Source organism: Gossypium raimondii, chromosome 9, assembly GCF_025698545.1.
Source record: "Gossypium raimondii isolate GPD5lz chromosome 9, ASM2569854v1, whole genome shotgun sequence".
NCBI lineage: Eukaryota > Viridiplantae > Streptophyta > Magnoliopsida > Malvales > Malvaceae > Gossypium > Gossypium raimondii.
The window spans coordinates 15,314,590-15,334,002 of NC_068573.1; the positions used below are offsets into that span (position 1 = coordinate 15,314,590).

General features: G+C 37.6%; 19 non-coding genes and 15 pseudogenes across 19 annotated transcripts; all 34 read right to left on the reverse strand.

The window, feature by feature from the left end:
- Window positions 1-511: 511 nt before the first annotated feature.
- Window positions 512-630, reverse strand: LOC128033266 (5S ribosomal RNA). The gene has a single exon (XR_008189515.1). It is a non-coding gene; the product is annotated as a 5S ribosomal RNA (ribosomal RNA).
- A 184-nt stretch (window positions 631-814) lies between these two features.
- Window positions 815-933, reverse strand: LOC128033167 (5S ribosomal RNA). The gene has a single exon (XR_008189498.1). It is a non-coding gene; the product is annotated as a 5S ribosomal RNA (ribosomal RNA).
- A 186-nt stretch (window positions 934-1,119) lies between these two features.
- On the reverse strand, window positions 1,120-1,239 carry LOC128033209 (5S ribosomal RNA; annotated as a pseudogene).
- Window positions 1,240-1,416: 177 nt separating this feature from the next.
- LOC128033397 (5S ribosomal RNA) lies at window positions 1,417-1,537 on the reverse strand (annotated as a pseudogene).
- Window positions 1,538-4,037: 2,500 nt separating this feature from the next.
- On the reverse strand, window positions 4,038-4,156 carry LOC128033163 (5S ribosomal RNA; annotated as a pseudogene).
- Window positions 4,157-4,341: 185 nt separating this feature from the next.
- Window positions 4,342-4,459, reverse strand: LOC128033048 (5S ribosomal RNA). The gene has a single exon (XR_008189384.1). It is a non-coding gene; the product is annotated as a 5S ribosomal RNA (ribosomal RNA).
- Window positions 4,460-4,644: 185 nt separating this feature from the next.
- On the reverse strand, window positions 4,645-4,762 carry LOC128033257 (5S ribosomal RNA; annotated as a pseudogene).
- A 185-nt stretch (window positions 4,763-4,947) lies between these two features.
- On the reverse strand, window positions 4,948-5,066 carry LOC128033068 (5S ribosomal RNA). Its single transcript, XR_008189404.1, has one exon. It is a non-coding gene; the product is annotated as a 5S ribosomal RNA (ribosomal RNA).
- Window positions 5,067-5,250: 184 nt separating this feature from the next.
- On the reverse strand, window positions 5,251-5,369 carry LOC128033473 (5S ribosomal RNA; annotated as a pseudogene).
- Window positions 5,370-5,883: 514 nt separating this feature from the next.
- On the reverse strand, window positions 5,884-6,005 carry LOC128033411 (5S ribosomal RNA; annotated as a pseudogene).
- Window positions 6,006-6,189: 184 nt separating this feature from the next.
- LOC128033035 (5S ribosomal RNA) lies at window positions 6,190-6,308 on the reverse strand. The gene has a single exon (XR_008189371.1). It is a non-coding gene; the product is annotated as a 5S ribosomal RNA (ribosomal RNA).
- Window positions 6,309-6,491: 183 nt separating this feature from the next.
- Window positions 6,492-6,613, reverse strand: LOC128033491 (5S ribosomal RNA; annotated as a pseudogene).
- Window positions 6,614-6,795: 182 nt separating this feature from the next.
- On the reverse strand, window positions 6,796-6,914 carry LOC128033302 (5S ribosomal RNA). The gene has a single exon (XR_008189521.1). It is a non-coding gene; the product is annotated as a 5S ribosomal RNA (ribosomal RNA).
- Window positions 6,915-7,098: 184 nt separating this feature from the next.
- LOC128033223 (5S ribosomal RNA) lies at window positions 7,099-7,217 on the reverse strand. The gene has a single exon (XR_008189508.1). It is a non-coding gene; the product is annotated as a 5S ribosomal RNA (ribosomal RNA).
- Window positions 7,218-8,298: 1,081 nt separating this feature from the next.
- On the reverse strand, window positions 8,299-8,416 carry LOC128033177 (5S ribosomal RNA; annotated as a pseudogene).
- Window positions 8,417-8,603: 187 nt separating this feature from the next.
- Window positions 8,604-8,722, reverse strand: LOC128033377 (5S ribosomal RNA). The gene has a single exon (XR_008189535.1). It is a non-coding gene; the product is annotated as a 5S ribosomal RNA (ribosomal RNA).
- Window positions 8,723-8,898: 176 nt separating this feature from the next.
- On the reverse strand, window positions 8,899-9,015 carry LOC128033452 (5S ribosomal RNA; annotated as a pseudogene).
- A 2,504-nt stretch (window positions 9,016-11,519) lies between these two features.
- LOC128032838 (5S ribosomal RNA) lies at window positions 11,520-11,638 on the reverse strand. Its single transcript, XR_008189179.1, has one exon. It is a non-coding gene; the product is annotated as a 5S ribosomal RNA (ribosomal RNA).
- Window positions 11,639-11,821: 183 nt separating this feature from the next.
- Window positions 11,822-11,940, reverse strand: LOC128033379 (5S ribosomal RNA; annotated as a pseudogene).
- Window positions 11,941-12,123: 183 nt separating this feature from the next.
- Window positions 12,124-12,242, reverse strand: LOC128033025 (5S ribosomal RNA). The gene has a single exon (XR_008189361.1). It is a non-coding gene; the product is annotated as a 5S ribosomal RNA (ribosomal RNA).
- A 184-nt stretch (window positions 12,243-12,426) lies between these two features.
- Window positions 12,427-12,545, reverse strand: LOC128033034 (5S ribosomal RNA). Its single transcript, XR_008189369.1, has one exon. It is a non-coding gene; the product is annotated as a 5S ribosomal RNA (ribosomal RNA).
- Window positions 12,546-12,728: 183 nt separating this feature from the next.
- Window positions 12,729-12,847, reverse strand: LOC128033410 (5S ribosomal RNA; annotated as a pseudogene).
- A 183-nt stretch (window positions 12,848-13,030) lies between these two features.
- On the reverse strand, window positions 13,031-13,148 carry LOC128033517 (5S ribosomal RNA; annotated as a pseudogene).
- Window positions 13,149-13,326: 178 nt separating this feature from the next.
- LOC128033070 (5S ribosomal RNA) lies at window positions 13,327-13,445 on the reverse strand. The gene has a single exon (XR_008189406.1). It is a non-coding gene; the product is annotated as a 5S ribosomal RNA (ribosomal RNA).
- A 184-nt stretch (window positions 13,446-13,629) lies between these two features.
- LOC128032835 (5S ribosomal RNA) lies at window positions 13,630-13,748 on the reverse strand. The gene has a single exon (XR_008189175.1). It is a non-coding gene; the product is annotated as a 5S ribosomal RNA (ribosomal RNA).
- A 185-nt stretch (window positions 13,749-13,933) lies between these two features.
- On the reverse strand, window positions 13,934-14,052 carry LOC128032845 (5S ribosomal RNA). The gene has a single exon (XR_008189185.1). It is a non-coding gene; the product is annotated as a 5S ribosomal RNA (ribosomal RNA).
- Window positions 14,053-14,235: 183 nt separating this feature from the next.
- On the reverse strand, window positions 14,236-14,354 carry LOC128033119 (5S ribosomal RNA). The gene has a single exon (XR_008189454.1). It is a non-coding gene; the product is annotated as a 5S ribosomal RNA (ribosomal RNA).
- A 2,512-nt stretch (window positions 14,355-16,866) lies between these two features.
- LOC128033037 (5S ribosomal RNA) lies at window positions 16,867-16,985 on the reverse strand. The gene has a single exon (XR_008189373.1). It is a non-coding gene; the product is annotated as a 5S ribosomal RNA (ribosomal RNA).
- Window positions 16,986-17,169: 184 nt separating this feature from the next.
- LOC128033093 (5S ribosomal RNA) lies at window positions 17,170-17,288 on the reverse strand. Its single transcript, XR_008189429.1, has one exon. It is a non-coding gene; the product is annotated as a 5S ribosomal RNA (ribosomal RNA).
- A 184-nt stretch (window positions 17,289-17,472) lies between these two features.
- LOC128033026 (5S ribosomal RNA) lies at window positions 17,473-17,591 on the reverse strand. Its single transcript, XR_008189362.1, has one exon. It is a non-coding gene; the product is annotated as a 5S ribosomal RNA (ribosomal RNA).
- A 183-nt stretch (window positions 17,592-17,774) lies between these two features.
- On the reverse strand, window positions 17,775-17,892 carry LOC128033388 (5S ribosomal RNA; annotated as a pseudogene).
- A 480-nt stretch (window positions 17,893-18,372) lies between these two features.
- On the reverse strand, window positions 18,373-18,490 carry LOC128033296 (5S ribosomal RNA; annotated as a pseudogene).
- A 182-nt stretch (window positions 18,491-18,672) lies between these two features.
- LOC128033155 (5S ribosomal RNA) lies at window positions 18,673-18,791 on the reverse strand. Its single transcript, XR_008189490.1, has one exon. It is a non-coding gene; the product is annotated as a 5S ribosomal RNA (ribosomal RNA).
- Window positions 18,792-18,976: 185 nt separating this feature from the next.
- LOC128033234 (5S ribosomal RNA) lies at window positions 18,977-19,095 on the reverse strand (annotated as a pseudogene).
- Window positions 19,096-19,413: the final 318 nt, after the last annotated feature.

A 19,413-nucleotide genomic window follows, 5' to 3' on the forward strand; every position in this document is an offset into this window, starting at 1 on the left:
CGGTGCATTAGTCTTTGGTATGATCGCACCGTCAACTCTTGCGCAATCTATTGATATAAAGGTGCCCCGTCGCACTTAGCCTCGAGTTTAAATGCAAATTCGGCCAAATATCGTTTCAAATTATTTATTTCACAAAACACAAAAAGCGAATGAGTTACACCACGTCGAGAAAATGCAACTAAAAAAACATTATATGAAATAAAATGGGAGGGTGCAACACGAGGACTTCAAGAGGTCACCCATCCTAGTACTACTCTCGCCAAGCACGCTTAAGCGAAGAGTTCGATGGGATCCGGTGTATTAGTCTTTGGTATGATCGCTTTTGCAAATCAACTCTTGCGCAATCTATTCATATAAAGGTTGCCCCCTGTCGCACTTGTGCCTCGAGTTTAAATGCAAATTCGGCCAAATATCGTTTCAAATTATTTATTTCACAAAACGCAAATAACGAATGAGTTACACGACGTCGAGAAATGCAACTAAAAAAAACATTATATGAAATAAAATAGAAGGGGTGCAACACGAGGACTTCCCAAGAGGTCACCCATCCTAGTACTATTCTCGCCCAAGCACGCTTAACTGAAGAGTTCTGATGGGATCCGGTGCATTAGTGCTGGTATGATCGCACCCGTCAACTCTTGCGCAATCTATTGATATAAAGGCTGCCCCCTGTCGCACTTGCGCCTCGAGTTTAAATGCAAATTCGGCCAAATATCGTTTCAAATTATTTATTTCACAAAACGCAAATAACGAATGAGTTACACCACGTCGAGAAAATGCAACTAAAAAAAGGATTATATGAAATAAAATGGGAGGGGTGCAACACGAGGACTTCCCAAGAGGTCACCCATCTTGGTACTACTCTCGCCCAAGCACGCTTAACTGCGGAGTTCTGATGGGATCCGGTCCATTAGTGCCGGTATGATCGCACCCGTCAACTCTTGCGTAACCTATTCATATAAAGGCTTCCTGTTATCGTACTTGAGCCTCAAATTTGAATACAAATTCGACAAAATATCGTTTCAAATTATTTATTTCACAAAACGCAAATAACGAATGAGTTACACGACGTTGAGAAAATGCAATTAAAAAAAAAACATTATATGAAATAAAATGGAAGGGGTGCAACACGAGGACTTCGCAAGAGGTCACCCATCCTAGTACTACTCTCGCCCAAGCACGCTTAACTGAAGAGTTCTGATGGGATCCGGTGCATTAGTCTTTGGTATGATCGCATTAAATCAACTCTTGCGCAATGTATTGATATAAAGGCGCCTCATCGCACTTGCGCCTCGAGTTTAAATGCAAATTCGCCAAATATCGTTTCAAATTATTTATTTCACAAAACGCAAAAAGCGAATGAGTTACACCACGTCGAGAAAATGCAACTAAAAAGATTATATGAAATAAAATGGGAGGGTGCACCACGAGGACTTCCCAAGAGGTCACCCATCCTAGTACTACTCTCGCCCAAGCACGCTTAATCTGCGGAGTTACGATGGGATCCGGTGCATTAATCTTTGGTATGATCACACCGTCAACTCTTGCGCAATCTATTCATATAAAGGGCGCCCTTATCGCACTTTGCCTCGAATTTAAATGCAAATTAGACCAAATATCGTTTCAAATTATTTATTTCACAAAACGCAAATAACGAATGAGTTACGACGTCGAGAAAATGCAACTAAAAAAACATTATATGAAATAAAATGGGAGGGTGAAACACGAGGACTTCCCAAGAGGTCACCCATCCTAGTACCACTGTAATAGCCTGAATATTCAGTGGTGTCGGAATGGTGATTCGAGATCACTAAATCTGACAAACGAGTAGAAAATATTATAAATTTAGTAAGTATAAGTTAAATGTGAAGTTAGAAAAATTTTTGAAATAGTGAATAGTGTACTAGGAATAAATATTAAAATAATTAAAATCAAAAACGAGGTATCGAGACCTCGAAGATTTTAAACCGAGCCATAAATATTTTTAGAAATATTTATAGAGTGTCATTGAGTTGGTATTAAAGTTTCGTTTGAAAATTTTAACGTTTGGATAGTTAATTAAATAAAAAGGACTAAATTGAAAATAGTGTAAAATTTGTTAAATTGTGATTAAATAGCTTAAGTGACTAATGAGGAGGGATTTAAAAGGAAATTAGGCCCAAATTTTATGGGCTGGACGGTTGGGTAAGAAAAATCAGCAGAATGTAAGTAGAAATAGGGGCAAAATTGGAAACTTAACAAATTAAACATTTAAAACAAAGACAAAAGCTGAAAAATCTAGAGATCTCTTCACAATTTATCAGCAAAAATGCCATAGGAGGTCTGAAACAAGCTGGTTTTTGATATATTTGAATCATGTAAGTTTAATTCTTGATTATTTCTTCTAATTTTTGTGATTTTGATACTTTTAGAATTAGGCCCAACTAATTATTTCATTGGTTTTTGATTTCATGGCTGATTTTGAAAGTTTTTATGAATACATGCTGGAAGTATATGATGAATGAACATGGAATTAAAGCTTTAATTTTGTTATATGATGATTTTATTAAGTAATTTTGATAGAAATTGATTTTAGGGACTTAATTGTGAAAAAGTTGGGAATTAAGGTTTGGTGTTGCGGTTTTGAGTATGAAAGGCTATGTAGTAGTTTAAAATAGTTGGAATGGTGTTAATTGAGAAAAAATTAGATCAATTGAGGGGTTAATTGAGTAGGGACCAAATTGTAAAAATTGTAAAGTTTGGGGTAAAAGTGTAATTTCGAAAATTTAAGGGCATAAATTGTGAAATGGATTAGAATAGAATTATATGCTGATGAATGAATAAATTTGTATTTTAGATCGAGAACCCAAGCAAGCCGAGGAAAAGAAAAAGTAGTTGATTAGTCCACGAACTTTTGCAAATTACGCAAATCGACCGAGTAAGTTCATATGGTGAAATTTAATGATTAAATGTTAATTTCATGAATTATACAATGTATGATGAAATGTATTTATTGTTGAAATGAGAATAAAATAAAATATGAAAATCAAATAAATGATCAAATTAAGTGGAGCAGCAGGAATTGAGTACTTACGATCAAGTGACAAAGTGATAAGTGGTAGTTTTAGCTACACTTATCGATCAAGTGACAAAGTGATAAGTGGCTACACTTATCGATCAAGAAACAAAGTGATAAGTGGTTACACTTATCGATCAAGAAACAAAGTGATAAGTGGTTACACTTATCGATCAAGAGACAAAGTGATAAGTGGCTACACTTATCGATCAAATGGTAAAGTGATAAGTGGTAGTTTCAACTACACTTATCGATCAAGTAACAAAGTGATAAGTGGTAGCCTAGCTACACTTATCTGATCAAGGACAAGTGATAAGAGGTCATATGTTAAAGTGAAAGTGAAATACTCAATTTTCCGTAATCGTTCCTTAATTTTGATCAAGGATGGTAAGTGACAAATGGGCCCAAAGGAATTATGGTAAAAGAATAAGTAGTAGTGAGTTTATACCAAGGAACTCACCAAAGATTGTGGTTGTGAGTAAATTTAGTAATGGTGTATATTGTATAAGTGTACAAGTGTTTGGTAAGATTTATGTTTTATGCCTATGAACTTACTAAGCTTTTCTATAAGCTTACATGTGTGTGTTTATTGTTTTTGTAGATTAGCAGTTTATACATTGGAGGATCGGATCTACATCAAGAATCACACTATCGAGATATCTCCGATAGATTATGTTAAGCAACTTTTGGATTTATATGGCATGTATAGGGAATTGAAGTAAAAAGTAAATTTGAATGTTATGGTTGCGTTAGATATCGAAATGGTTGATGGGATCGAGTGCATTAGTCTTTGGTATGATCCTTTTGTCAACTCTTCGCAACTGTTCATATAAAGGTGCCCTTATCGCAAGCGTCTCAATTTAAATGCAAATTCGATCAAATATCGTTTCAAATTATTTATTTCACAAAACGCAAATAACGAATGAGTTACACCACATCGAGAAAATACAACTAAAAAAACATTATATGAAATAAAATGGGAGGGGTGCAATACGCGGACTTCTCAGAAGGTCACCCATCCTAGTACTACTCTTCCCCAAGCACGCTTGACTGCAAAGTTCTGATGGGATCCGGTTCATTAGTGCTGGAATGATTGCACCCGTCAACTGTTGTGCAATCTATTCATATAAAGGCTGCCCTTTATCGCACTTGCGCCTCGAATTTAAATGCAAATTCGTCCAAATATCGTTTCAAATTATTTATTTCACAAAACGTAAATAACGAATGTGTTACACCACGTCGAGAAAATGCAACTGAATAAAAATTTTATATGAAATAAAATGCGAGGGGTGCAACACGAGGACTTCCAGGAGGTCACCCATCCTAGTACTACTCTCGCCCAAGCACGCTTAATTGCGGGGTTCTGATGGGATCCGGTTCATTAGTGCTGGAATGATCGCACCCGTCAACTGTTGCGCAATCTATTCATATAAAGATTGCCCTTTATCGCACTTTGCGCATGAATTTAAATGCAAATTAGACCAAATATCGTTTCAAATTATTTATTTCACAAAACGTCACTAACAAATGAGTTAGACCACGTCGAGAAAATTGAACTAAAGAAAAACATTATATGAAATAAAATGGGAGGGGTGCAACACGAGGACTTCCCAGGAGTCACCCATCCTACTACTACTCTCTCCCAAGCACGCTTAACAGCATAGTTCTGATGGGATCCGGTGCATTAGTGTTGGTATGATCGCACCCGTCAACTCTTGCGCACTCTATTCATATAAAGTTTGCCCCATATCGCACTTGCCCCTCGAATTTAAATGCAAATTCGACCAAATATCGTTTCAAATTATTTATTTCACAAAACGAAAATAACGAATGAGTTACACCACGTCGAGAAAATGCAGCTAAAAAAAAACATTATATGAAATAAAATGGAAGGGGTGCAACACAAGGACTTCCCAGGAGGTCACCAGTCCTAGTACTACTCTCGCCCAAGCACGCTTAACTACGGAGTTTTGATCGGATCCGGTGCATTAGTGCTGGTATGATCGCACCCGTCAACTCTTGCGCACTCTATTCATATAAAGGCTGCCCCTTATCGCACTTGCGCCTCGAATTTAAATGCAAATTCGACCATATATCGTTTCAAAGTATTTATTTCACAAAACGTAAATAACAAATGAGTTACACCACGTAAAAAAAATTCAACTAAATAAAAACATTATATGAAATAAAATGGGAGGGTGCAACACGAGGACCTCCCGGAGGTCACCCATCCTTGTACTACTCTCGCCCAAGCACGCTTAAGCTGCAGAGTTCGATGGGATCATGTGCATTAGTCTTTGGTATGATCGCACCCGTCAACTCTTGCGCACTCTATTCATATAAAGGCTGCCCCTTATCGCACTTGCGCCTCGAATTTAAATGCAAATTCGACCATATATCGTTTCAAAGTATTTATTTCACAAAACGTAAATAACAAATGAGTTACACCACGTAAAAAAAATTCAACTAAATAAAAACATTATATGAAATAAAATGGGAGGGGTGCAACACGAGGACCTCCGGAGGTCACCCATCCTTGTACTACTCTCGCCCAAGCACGCTTAAGCTGCGAGTTCGATGGGATCATGTGCATTAGTCTTTGGTATGATCGCTTTTAATCAACTCTTGCGCACTCTATTCATATAAAGGCTGCCCCTTATCGCACTTGCGCCTCGAATTTAAATGCAAATTCGACCATATATCGTTTCAAAGTATTTATTTCACAAAACGAAAATAACGAATGAGTTACACCACGTCGAGAAAATGAAACTAAAAAAAACATTATATGAAATAAAATGGGAGGGGTGCAACACGAGGACTTCTCAGAAGGTCTCCCATCCTAGTACTACTTCCCAAGAGGTCACCCATCCTAGTACTACTCCCGCCCAAGCACGCTTAACTAAAGAGTTCTGATGGGATCCGGTGCATTAGCGCTGGTATGATCGCACCCGTCAATTCTTGCGCAATCTATTCATATAAAGGCTGCCCCCTGTCGCACTTGCGCCTCGAGTTTAAATGCAAATTCGGCCAAATATCGTTTCAAATTCTTTTTTTCACAAAATGCAAATAACGAATCAGTTACACCACGTCGAGAAAATGCAACTAAAAAAAAGATTATATGAAATAAAATGGGAGGGGTGCAACACGAGGACATCCCAGGAGGTCACCCATCCTAGTACTACTCTCGCACAAGCAGACTTAACTGCGGAGTTCTGATGGGATCCGGTGCATTAGTGCTGGTATGATCGCACCCGTCAACTCTTGCGCAACCTATTCATATAAAGGCTGGCTCTTAACGTATTTGAGCCTCAAATTTGAATATAAATTCGACCAAATATCGTTTCAAATTGTTTATTTCACAAAATGCAAATAACGAATGTGTCACACTACGTCGAGAAAATGCGACTAAAAAAACATTATATGAAATAAAATGGGAGCGGTGCAACACGAGGACTTCCCAGGGGGTCACCCATCGTAGTACTACTCTCGCCCAAGCACGCTTAGCTGCGGAGTTACGATGGGATCCAAGATACATTAGTCTTTGGTATGATCGCTTGCCGTCAACTCTTGCATAACCTATTCATATAGTGGCGCCTCTTATCGCATTTGAGCTTCGAATTTGAATACAAATTGAAAAATATCGTTTCAAATTATTTTTTTCACAAAACGCAAATAACGAATGAGTTACACCACGTCGAGAAAATGCAACTAAAAAAAACATCATTTGAAATGAAATGGGAGTGGTGCAACACGAGGACTTCCCAAAAGGTCACCCATCCTAGTACTACTCTCGCCCAAGCACGCTTAACTACAGAGTTCTGATGGGATCCGGTGCCTTAGTGCTGGTATGATCGCACCCGTCAACTCTTGCGCAATCTATTCATAAAAAGGCTGCCTCCTGTCGCACTTGCGCCTCGAGTTTAAATGCAAATTCGGCCAAATATCGTTTCAAATTCTTTATTTCACAAAACGCAAATAACGAATGAGTTACACCACGCCGAGAAAATACAACTAAAAAAAACATTATATGAAATAAAATGGGAGGGGTGCAACACGAGGACTTCCCAAGAGGTCACCCATCCTAGTACTGCTCTCGCCCAAGCACGCTTAACTGCGGAGTTCTGATGGGATCCGGTGCATTAGTGCTGGTATGATCGCACCCATCAACTCTTGCGCAACCTATTCATATAAATGTTGCCTGATATATTACTTGAGCCTCAGATTTGAATACAAATTCGACAAAATATCGTTTCAAATTATTTATTTCACAAAACGCAAATAAGGAATGAGTTACACGACGTCGAGAAATGCAACTAAAAAAAACATTATATGAAATAAAATAGAAGGGTGCAACACGAGGACTTCCTAAGAGGTCACCCATCCTAGTACTATTCTCGCCAAGCACGCTTAAGCGAAGAGTTACGATGGGATCCGGTGCATTAGTCTTTGGTATGATCGCACTCCGTCAACTCTTGCGCAATCTATTCATATAAAAGTCGCCCTCATCGCACTTGCGCCTCGAGTTTAAATGCAAATTCGCCAAATATCGTTTCAAATTATTTATTTCACAAAAGCATAAAAACGAATGAGTTACACCACGTCGAGAAAATGTAACTAAAAGAAACATTATATTAAATAAAATGGGAGGGGTGCAACACGAGGACTTCAAGAGGTCACCCATCCTAGTACTACTCTCGCCAAGCACGCTTAAGCGAAGAGTTCGATGGGATCCGGTGTATTAGTCTTTGGTATGATCGCTTTCAAATCAACTCTTGCGCAATCTATTCATATAAAGGTTGCCCCCTGTCGCACTTGTGCTTCGAGTTTAAATGCAAATTCGGCCAAATATCGTTTCAAATTATTTATTTCACAAAACGCAAATAACGAATGAGTTACACGACGTCGAGAAATGCAACTAAAAAAAACATTATATGAAATAAAATAGAAGGGGTGCAACACGAGGACTTCCAAGAGGTCACCCATCCTAGTACTATTCTCGCCAAGCACGCTTAAGCGAAGAGTTCGATGGGATCCGGTGCATTAGTCTTTGGTATGATCGCACCGTCAACTCTTGCGCAATCTATTGATATAAAGGCGCTTCATCGCACTTGCGCCTCGAGTTTAAATGCAAATTCGGCCAAATATCGTTTCAAATTATTTATTTCACAAAACGCAAATAACGAATGAGTTACACCACGTCGAGAAAATGCAACTAAAAAAGGATTATATGAAATAAAATGGGAGGGGTGCAACACGAGGACTTCCCAAGAGGTCACCCATCTTGGTACTACTCTCGCCAAGCACGCTTAGCTGCGGAGTTACGATGGGATCCGGTCCATTAGTGCCGGTATGATCGCACCAAATCAACTCTTGCGTAACCTATTCATATAAAGGCTTCCTGTTATCGTACTTGAGCCTCAAATTTGAATACAAATTCGACAAAATATCGTTTCAAATTATTTATTTCACAAAACGCAAATAACGAATGAGTTACACGACGTTGAGAAAATGCAATTAAAAAAAAAACATTATATGAAATAAAATGGAAGGGGTGCAACACGAGGACTTCGCAAGAGGTCACCCATCCTAGTACTACTCTCGCCCAAGCACGCTTAACTGAAGAGTTCTGATGGGATCCGGTGCATTAGTGCTGGTATGATCGCACCCGTCAACTCTTGCGCAATGTATTGATATAAAGGCGCCTACATCGCACTTGCGCCTCGAGTTTAAATGCAAATTCGCCAAATATCGTTTCAAATTATTTATTTCACAAAACGCAAAAAAGCGAATGAGTTACACCACGAGAAAATGCAACTAAAAAAGATTATATGAAATAAAATGGGAGGGTGCACCACGAGGACTTCCCAAGAGGTCACCCATCCTAGTACTACTCTCGCCAAGCACGCTTAAGCTGCGGAGTTCGATGGGATCCGGTGCATTAATTTGGTATGATCACACCGTCAACTCTTGCATAATCTATTCATATAAAAGTCGCCCTTATCGCACTTGCGCCTCAATTTAAATGCAAATTAGACCAAATATCGTTCAAATTATTTATTTCACAAAGCGCAAATAACGAATGAGTTACACGACGTCGAGAAAATGCAACTAAAAAAAACATTATATGAAATAAAATGGGAGGGGTGAAACACGAGGACTTCCCAAGAGGTCACCCATCCTAGTACCCTTATAATACTTTGAATATTCAAGGTGGTGTCGAATGGTGATTCGAGATCACTAAATCGACAAGCGAGTAGAAAATATTATAAATTTAGTAAGTATAAGTTAAATGTGAAGTTAGAAAAATTTTTGAAATAGTGAATAGTGTACTAGGAATAAATATTAAAATAATTAAAATCAAAAGCGAGGTATCGAGACCTCGAAGATTTTAAACCGAGCCATAAATATTTTAGAAATATTTATAGAGTGTCATTGAGTTGGTATTAAAGTTTAGTTTGAAAATTTTAACGTTTGGATAGTTAATTAAATAAAAGGACTAAATTGAAAATAGTGTAAAATTTGTTAAATTGTGATTAAATAGCTTAAGTGACTAATGAGGAGGGATTTAAAAGGAAATTAGGCCCAAATTTTATGGGCTGGACGGTTGGGTAAGAAAATGTTGAGAATGTAAGTAGAAATAGGGCAAAATTGGAAACTTAACAAATTAAACATTTAAAACAAAGACAAAAGTGAAAAATCTAGAGATCTCTTCACAATTTATCAGCAAAATGCCATAGGAGGTCTGAAACAAGCTGGTTTTTGATATATTTGAATCATGTAAGTTTAATTCTTGATTATTTCTTCTAATTTTGTGATTTTGATACTTTTAGAATTAGGCCCAACTAATTATTTCATTAGTTTTTGATTTCATGGCTGATTTTGAAAGTTTTTATGAATACATGCTGGAAGTATATGATGAATGAACATGGAATTAAAGCTTTAATTTTGTTATATGATGATTTTATTAAGTAATTTTGATAGAAATTGATTTTAGGGACTTAATTGTGAAAAAGTTGGGAATTAAGGTTTGGTGTTGCGGTTTTGAGTATGAAAGGCTATGTAGTAGTTTAAAATAGTTGGAAAGGTGTTAATTGAGAAAAATTAGATCAATTGAGGGGTTAATTGAGTAGGGACCAAATTGTAAAAACTGTAAAGTTTGGGGTAAAAGTGTAATTTCGAAAATTTAAGGGCATAAATTGTGAAATGGATTAGAATAGAATTATATGCTGATGAATGAATAAATTTGTATTTTAGATCGAGAACCCAAGCAAGCCGAGGAAAAGAAAAAGTAGTTGATTAGTCCACGAACTTTTGCAAATTACGCAAATCGACCGAGTAAGTTCATATGGCTGAAATTTAATGATTAAATGTTAATTTCATGAATTATACAATGTATGATGAAATGTATTTATTGTTGAAATGAGAATAAAATAAAAATATGAAAATCAAATAAATGATCAAATTAAGTGGAGCAGCAGGAATTGAGTACTTGATCAAGTGACAAAGTGATAAGTGGTAGTTTTAGCTACACTTATCGATCAAGTGACAAAGTGATAAGTGGCTACACTTATCGATCAAGAAACAAAGTGATAAGTGGTTACACTTATCGATCAAGAAACAAAGTGATAAGTGGTTACACTTATCGATCAAGAGACAAAGTGATAAGTGGCTACACTTATCGATCAAGTGGTAAAGTGATAAGTGGTAGTTTCACTACACTTATCGATCAAATGGCAAAGTGATAAGTGGTAGCCTAGCTACACTTATCGATCAAGGACAAGTGATAAGAGGTCATATGTTAAAGTGAAAGTGAAGTACTCAATTTTAGTAATCGTTCCTTAATTTTGATCAAGGATGGTAAGTGACAAATGGGCCCAAAGGAATTATGGTAAAAGAATAAGTAGTAGTGAGTTTATACCAAGGAACTCACCAAAGATTGTGGTTGACAGGTAAATTTAGTAATGGTGTATATTGTATAAGTGTACAAGTGTTTGGTAAGATTTATGTTTTATGCCTATGAACTTACTAAGCTTTTCTATAAGCTTACATGTGTGTGTTTATTGTTTTGTAGATTAACAGTTTATACATTGGAGGATCGGATCTACATCAAGAATCACACTATCCAGATATACTCCGATAGATTATGTTAAGCAACTTTTTGGATTTATATGGCATGTATAGGGAATTGAAGTAAAAAGTAAATTTGAATGTTATGGTTGCGTTAGATATCGAAATGGTTGATGGGATCGAGTGCATTAGTGCTTTGGTATGATCGCTTTTGTCAACTCTTCGCTAACTTTGTTCATATAAAGGCTGGCCCTTATCGCACAAGCGTCTCGAATTTAAATGCAAATTCGATCAAATATCGTTTCAAATTATTTATTTCACAAAACGCAAATAACGAATGAGTTACACCACATCGAGAAAATACAACTAAAAAAACATTATATGAAATAAAATGGGAGGGGTGCAACACGAGGACTTCCCAGGAGGTCACCCATCCTAGTACTACTCATGCCCAAGCAAGCTTAACTGCGGAGTTCTGATAGGATCCGGTGCATTATTGCTAGTATGATCGCATCCGTCAACTCTTGCGCAATCTATTCATATAAAGGCTGCCTCTTATCGCACTTGCGCCTTGAATTTAAATACAAATTCGACCAAATAACGTTTCAAATTATTTATTTCACAAAACGCAAATAACGAATGAGTTGCACCACGTCGAGAAAATGCAACTAAAAAAACATTATATGAAATAAAATGGCGAGGGTGCAACACGAGGACTTCCAGGAGGTCACCCATCCTAGTACTACTCTTGCCCAAGCACGCTTAAGCTGCGGAGTTCGATGGGATCCGGTGCATTAGTCTTTGGTATGATCGCACCGTCAACTCTTGCGCAATCTATTCATATAAAGGCTGCCTCTTATCGCACTTGCGCCTCGAATTTAAATGCAAATTCGACCAAATAACGTTTCAAATTATTTATTTCACAAAACGCGAATAACGAATGAGTTGCACCACGTCGAGAAAATGCAACTAAAAAAAACATTATGTGAAATAAAATGGGAGGGGTGCAACACGAGGACTTCCCAAGAGGTCACCCATCCTAGTACTACTCTCGTCCAAGCAGGCTTAACTGCGGAGTTCTGATGGGATCCATTGCATTAGTGCTGGTATGATCGCACCTGTCAACTCTTGCGCAACCTATTCATATAAAGGCTGCCTCTTATCGTACTTGAGCCTCGAATTTGAATACAAATTCGACGAAATATCGTTTCAAATTATTTTTTTCACAAAACGCAAATAACGAATGAGTTACACCACGCCGAGAAAATACAACTAAAAAAAACATTATATGAAATAAAATGGGAGGGGTGCAACACGAGGACTTCCCAAGAGGTCACCCATCCTAGTACTGCTCTCGCCCAAGCACGCTTAACTGCGAAGTTCTGATGGGATCCGGTGCATTAGTGCTGGTATGATCGCACCCATCAACTCTTGCGCAGCCTATTCATATAAATGTTGCCTGATATATTACTTGAGCCTCAGATTTGAATACAAATTCGACAAAATATCGTTTCAAATTATTTATTTCACAAAACGCAAATAAGGAATTAGTTACACGACGTCGAGAAATGCAACTAAAAAAAACATTATATGAAATAAAATAGAAGGGGTGCAACACGAGGACTTCCCAAGAGGTCACCCATCCTAGTACTATTCTCGCCCAAGCACGCTTAGCGAAGAGTTACGATGGGATCCGGTGCATTAGTCTTTGGTATGATCGCACCAATCAACTCTTGCACAATCTATTGATATAAAGGCTGCCCCCTGTCGCACTTGCGCCTCGAGTTTAAATGCAAATTCGGCCAAATATCGTTTCAAATTATTTTATTTCACAAAACGCAAAAAACGAATGAGTTACACCACGTCGAGAAAATGCAACTAAAAAAACATTATATGAAATAAAATGGGAGGGTGCAACACGAGGACTTCAAGAGGTCACCCATCCTAGTACTACTCTCGCCCAAGCACGCTTAAGCGAAGAGTTACGATGGGATCCGGTGCATTAGTCTTTGGTATGATCGCACCCGTCAACTCTTGCGCAATCTATTCATATAAAGGTTGCCCACATCGCACTTAGCCTCGAGTTTAAATGCAAATTCGCCAAATATCGTTTCAAATTATTTATTTCACAAAACGCAAATAACGAATGAGTTACGACGCCGAGAAATGCAACTAAAAAAAACATTATATGAAATAAAATAGAAGGGGTGCAACACGAGGACTTCCCAAGAGGTCACCCATCCTAGTACTATTCTCGCCCAAGCATGCTTAACTGAAGAGTTCTGATCGGATCCGGTGCATTAGTGCTGGTATGATCGCACCTGTCAACTCTTGCGCAATCTATTGATATAAAGGTTGCCCCCTGTCGCACTTGCGCCTCGAGTTTAAATGCAAATTCGGCCAAATATCGTGTCAAATTATTTATTTCTCAAAACGCAAATAACGAATGAGTTACACCACGTTGAGAAAATGCAACTAAAAAAAGGATTATATGAAATAAAATGGGAGGGGTGCAACACGAGGACTTCCCAAGAGGTCACCCATCTTGGTACTACTCTCGCCCAAGCACGCTTAACTGCGGAGTTCTGATGGAATCCGATCCATTAGTGCTGGTATGATCGCACCCGTCAACTCTTGCGTAACCTATTCATATAAAGGCTTCCTGTTATCGTACTTGAGCCTCAAATTTGAATACAAATTCGACAAAATATCGTTTCAAATTATTTATTTCACAAAACGCAAATAACGAATGAGTTACACGACGTGGAGAAAATGTAATTAAAAAAAAACATTATATGAAATAAAATGGAAGGGGTGCAACACGAGGACTTATCAAGAGGTCACCCATCCTAGTACTACTCCCGCCCAAGCACGCTTAACTGAAGAGTTCTGATGGGATCCGGTGCATTAGTGCTGGTATGATCGCACCCGTCAACTCTTGCGCAATGTATTGATATAAAGGCTGCCCCCTGTCGCACTTGCGCCTCGAGTTTAAATGCAAATTCGGCCAAATATCGTTTCAAATTATTTATTTCACAAAACGCAAAAAACGAATGAGTTACACCACGTCGAGAAAATGCAACTAAAAAAAGATTATATGAAATAAAATGGGAGGGGTGCACCACGAGGACTTCCCAAGAGGTCACCCATCCTAGTACTACTCTCGCCCAAGCACGCTTAACTGCGGAGTTCTGATGGGATCCGGTGCATTAATGCTGGTATGATCACACCCGTCAACTCTTGCGCAATCTATTCATATAAAGGCTACCCCTTATCGCACTTGCGCCTCGAATTTAAATGCAAATTCGACCAAATATCGTTTCAAATTATTTATTTCACAAAACGCAAATAACGAATGAGTTACACGACGTCGAGAAAATGCAACTAAAAAAAACATTATATGAAATAAAATGGGAGGGGTGAAACACGAGGACTTCCCAAGAGGTCACCCATCCTAGTACCACTATAATAGCCTGAATATTCAGTGGTGTCGGAATGGTGATTCGAGATCACTAAATCTGACAAACGAGTAGAAAATATTATAAATTTAGCAAGTATAAGTTAAATGTGAAGTTAGAAAAATTTTTGAAATAGTGAATAGTGTACTAGGAATAAATATTAAAATAATTAAAATCAAAAACGTGGTATCGAGACCTCGAAGATTTTAAAGCGAGCCATAAATATTTTAGAAATATTTATAGAGTGTCATTGAGTTGGTATTAAAGTTTCGTTTGAAAATTTTAACGTTTGGATAGTTAATTAAATAAAAAGGACTAAATTGAAAATAGTGTAAAATTTGTTAAATTGTGATTAAATAGCTTAAGTGACTAATGAGGAGGATTTAAAAGGAAATTAGGCCCAAATTTTATGGGCTGGACGGTTGGGTAAGAAAAATCGTGAGAATGTAAGTAGAAATAGGGGCAAAATTGGAAACTTAACAAATTAAACATTTAAAACAAAGACAAAAGTGAAAAATCTAGAGATCTCTTCACAATTTATCAGCAAAAACGCCATAGGAGGTCTGAAACAAGCTGGTTTTTGATATATTTGAATCATGTAAGTTTAATTCTTGATTATTTCTTCTAATTTTTGTGATTCTGATACTTTTAGAATTAGGCCCAACTAATTATTTCATTAGTTTTTGATTTCATGGCTGATTTTGAAAGTTTTATGAATACATGCTGGAAGTATATGATGAATGAACATGGAATTAAAGCTTTAATTTTGTTATATGATGATTTTATTAAGTAATTTTGATAGAAATTGATTTTAGGGACTTAATTGTGAAAAAGTTGGGAATTAAGGTTTGGTGTTGCGGTTTTGAGTATGAAAGGCTATGTAGTAGTTTAAAATAGTTGGAAAGGTGTTAATTGAGAAAAAATTAGATCAATTGAGGGTTAATTGAGTAGGGACCAAATTGTAAAAGCTGTAAAGTTTGGGGTAAAAGTGTAATTTCGAAAATTTAAGGGCATAAATTGTGAAATGGATTAGAATAGAATTATATGCTGATGAATGAATAAATTTGTATTTTAGATCGAGAACCCAAGCAAGCCGAGGAAAAGAAAAAGTAGTTGATTAGTCCACGAACTTTTGCAAATTCGCAAATCGACCTGTAAGTTCATATGGTGAAATTTAATGATTAAATGTTAATTTCATGAATTATACAATGTATGATGAAATGTATTTATTGTTGAAATGAGAATAAAATAAAAATATGAAAATCAAATAAATGATCAAATTAAGTGGAGCAGCAGGAATTGAGTACTTACGATCAAGTGACAAAGTGATAAGTGGTAGTTTTAGCTACACTTATCGATCAAGTGACAAAGTGATAAGTGGCTACACTTATCGATCAAGAAACAAAGTGATAAGTGGTTACACTTATCGATCAAGAAACAAAGTGATAAGTGGTTACACTTATCGATCAAGAGATAAAGTGATAAGTGGCTACACTTATCGATCAAATGGTAAAGTGATAAGTGGTAGTTTCACTACACTTATCGATCAAGTGGCAAAGTGATAAGTGGTAGCCTAGCTACACTTATCTGATCAAGGACAAGTGATAAGAGGTCATATGTTAAAGTGAAAGTGAAGTACTCAATTTTCCGTAACCGTTCCTTAATTTTGATCAAGGATGGTAAGTGACAAATGGGCCCAAAGGAATTATGGTAAAAGAATAAGTAGTAGTGAGTTTATACCAAGGAACTCACCAAAGATTGTGGTTGACAGGTAAATTTAGTAATGGTGTATATTGTATAAGTGTACAAGTGTTTGGTAAGATTTATGTTTTATGCCTATGAACTTACTAAGCTTTTCTATAAGCTTACATGTGTGTGTTTATTGTTTTTGTAGATTAACGGATTTATACATTCGGAGGATCGGATCTACATCAAGAATCACACTATCCAGATATACTCCGATAGATTATGTTAAGCAACTTTTTGGATTTATATGGCATGTATAGGGAATTGAAGTAAAAAGTAAATTTGAATGTTATGGTTGCGTTAGATATCGAAATGGTTGATGGGATCGAGTGCATTAGTGCTGGTATGATCGCACCTGTCAACTCTTGCGCAACTTGTTCATATAAAGGCTGCCCCTTATCGCACTAGCATCTCGAATTTAAATGCAAATTCGACCAAATATCGTTTCAAATTATTTATTTCACAAAACGCAAATAACGAATGAGTTACACCACATCGAGAAAATACAACTAAAAAAACATTATATGAAATAAAATGGGAGGGGTGCAACACGAGGACTTCCCAGGAGGTCACCCATCCTAGTACTACTCATGCCCAAGCATGCTTAACTGCGGAGTTCTGATAGGATCCGGTGCATTATTGCTAGTATGATCGCATCCGTCAACTCTTGCGCAATCTATTCATATAAAGGCTGCCTCTTATCGCACTTGCGCCTCGAATTTAAATGCAAATTCGACCAAATAACGTTTCAAATTATTTATTTCACAAAACGCAAATAACGAATGAGTTGCACCACGTCGAGAAAATGCAACTAAAAAAAACATTATATGAAATAAAATGACAGGGGTGCAACACGAGGACTTCCCAGGAGGTCACCCATCCTATTACTACTCTCGCCCAAGCACGCTTAACTGCGGAGTTCTGATGGGATCCAGTGCATTAGTGCTGGTATGATCGCACCCATCAACTCTTGCGCAATCTATTCATATAAAGGCTGCCTCTTATCGCACTTGCGCCTCGAATTTAAATGCAAATTCGACCAAATAACGTTTCAAATTATTTATTTCACAAAACGCGAATAACGAATGAGTTACACCACGTCGAGAAAATGCAACTAAAAAAAACATTATGTGAAATAAAATGGGAGGGGTGCAACACGAGGACTTCCCAAGAGGTCACCCATCCTAGTACTACTCTCGTCCAAGCAGGCTTAACTGCGGAGTTCTGATGGGATCCATTGCATTAGTGCTGGTATGATCGCACCTGTCAACTCTTGCGCAACCTATTCATATAAAGGCTGCCTCTTATCGTACTTGAGCCTCGAATTTGAATACAAATTCGACAAAATATTGTTTCAAATTATTTTTTTCACAAAACGCAAATAACGAATGAGTTACACCACGCCGAGAAAATACAACTAAAAAAAACATTATATGAAATAAAATGGGAGGGTGCAACACGAGGACTTCCCAAGAGGTCACCCATCCTAATCTTGCTCTCGCCAAGCACGCTTAAGCTGCGGAGTTCGACGGGATCCGGTGCATTAGTGCTGGTATGATCGCACCCATCAACTCTTGCGCAACCTATTCATATAAATGTTGCCTGATATATTACTTGAGCCTCAGATTTGAATACAAATTCGACAAAATATCGTTTCAAATTATTTATTTCACAAAACGCAAATAAGGAATGAGTTACACGACGTCGAGAAATGCAACTAAAAAAAATATTATATGAAATAAAATAGAAGGGGTGCAACACGAGGACTTCCTAAGAGGTCACCCATCCTAGTACTATTCTCGCCAAGCACGCTTAAGCGAAGAGTTCGATGGGATCCGTGCATTAGTCTTTGGTATGATCGCACCGTCAACTCTTGCGCAATCTATTGATATAAAGGCGCTTCATCGCACTTGCGCCTCGAGTTTAAATGCAAATTCGGCCAAATATCGTTTCAAATTATTTATTTCACAAAAGCATAAAAAACGAATGAGTTACACCACGTCGAGAAAATGCAACTAAAAAAGGATTATATGAAATAAAATGGGAGGGGTGCAACACGAGGACTTCCCAAGAGGTCACCCATCTTGGTACTACTCTCGCCCAAGCACGCTTAATGCGGAGTTCGATGGGATCCGGTCCATTAGTCTTTGGTATGATCGCACCGTCAACTCTTGCGTAACCTATTCATATAAAGGCTGCCCTCTGTCGCACTTGCGCCTCGAGTTTAAATGCAAATTCGGCCAAATATCGTTTCAAATTATTTATTTCACAAAACGAAAATAACGAATGAGTTACACCACGTCGAGAAAATGCAACTAAAAAAAGATTATATGAAATAAAATGGGGGGGGTGCAACACGAGGACTTCCCAAGAGGTCACCCATCCTAGTACTACTCTCGTCCAAGCACGCTTAACTGCGGAGTTCTGATCGGATCCGGTGCATTAGTGCTGGTATGATCGCACCCGTCAACTCTTGCGTAACCTATTCAGATAAAGGCTGCCTGTTATCGTACTTAAGCCTCAAATTTGAATACAAATTCGACAAAATATCGTTTCAAATTATTTATTTCACAAAACGCAAATAACGAATGGGTTACACGACGTCGAGAAAATGCAACTAAAAAAAAACATTATATGAAATAAAATGGAAGGGGTGCAACACGAGGACTTCCCAAGAGGTCACCCATCCTAGTACTACTCTCCTGCAGGCACAATTAACTGCGGAGTTCTAATGGGATCCGGTGCATTACTACTGGTATGATCACAACCGCCAACTCTTACGCAATCTATTTATATAAAGGCTGCCCCCTATCGCACCTGTGCCTCGAATTTGAATGCAAATTCGACCAAATAACGTTTCAAGTTATTTATTTCGCAAAACGCAAATAACTAATTAATTACACCACGTTTAGAAAATTCTACTTAAAAAAAATTTATATGAAGTAAAATGGGAGGGGTGCAACACGAGGACTTCCCAGGAGGTCACCAATCCTAGTACTAGTCTCGCCCAAGCACGCTTAGCTACTCTTGCGCAAATTTGGCCAAATAACATTTTAAATTATTTATTTCGCAAAATGAAAATAACTA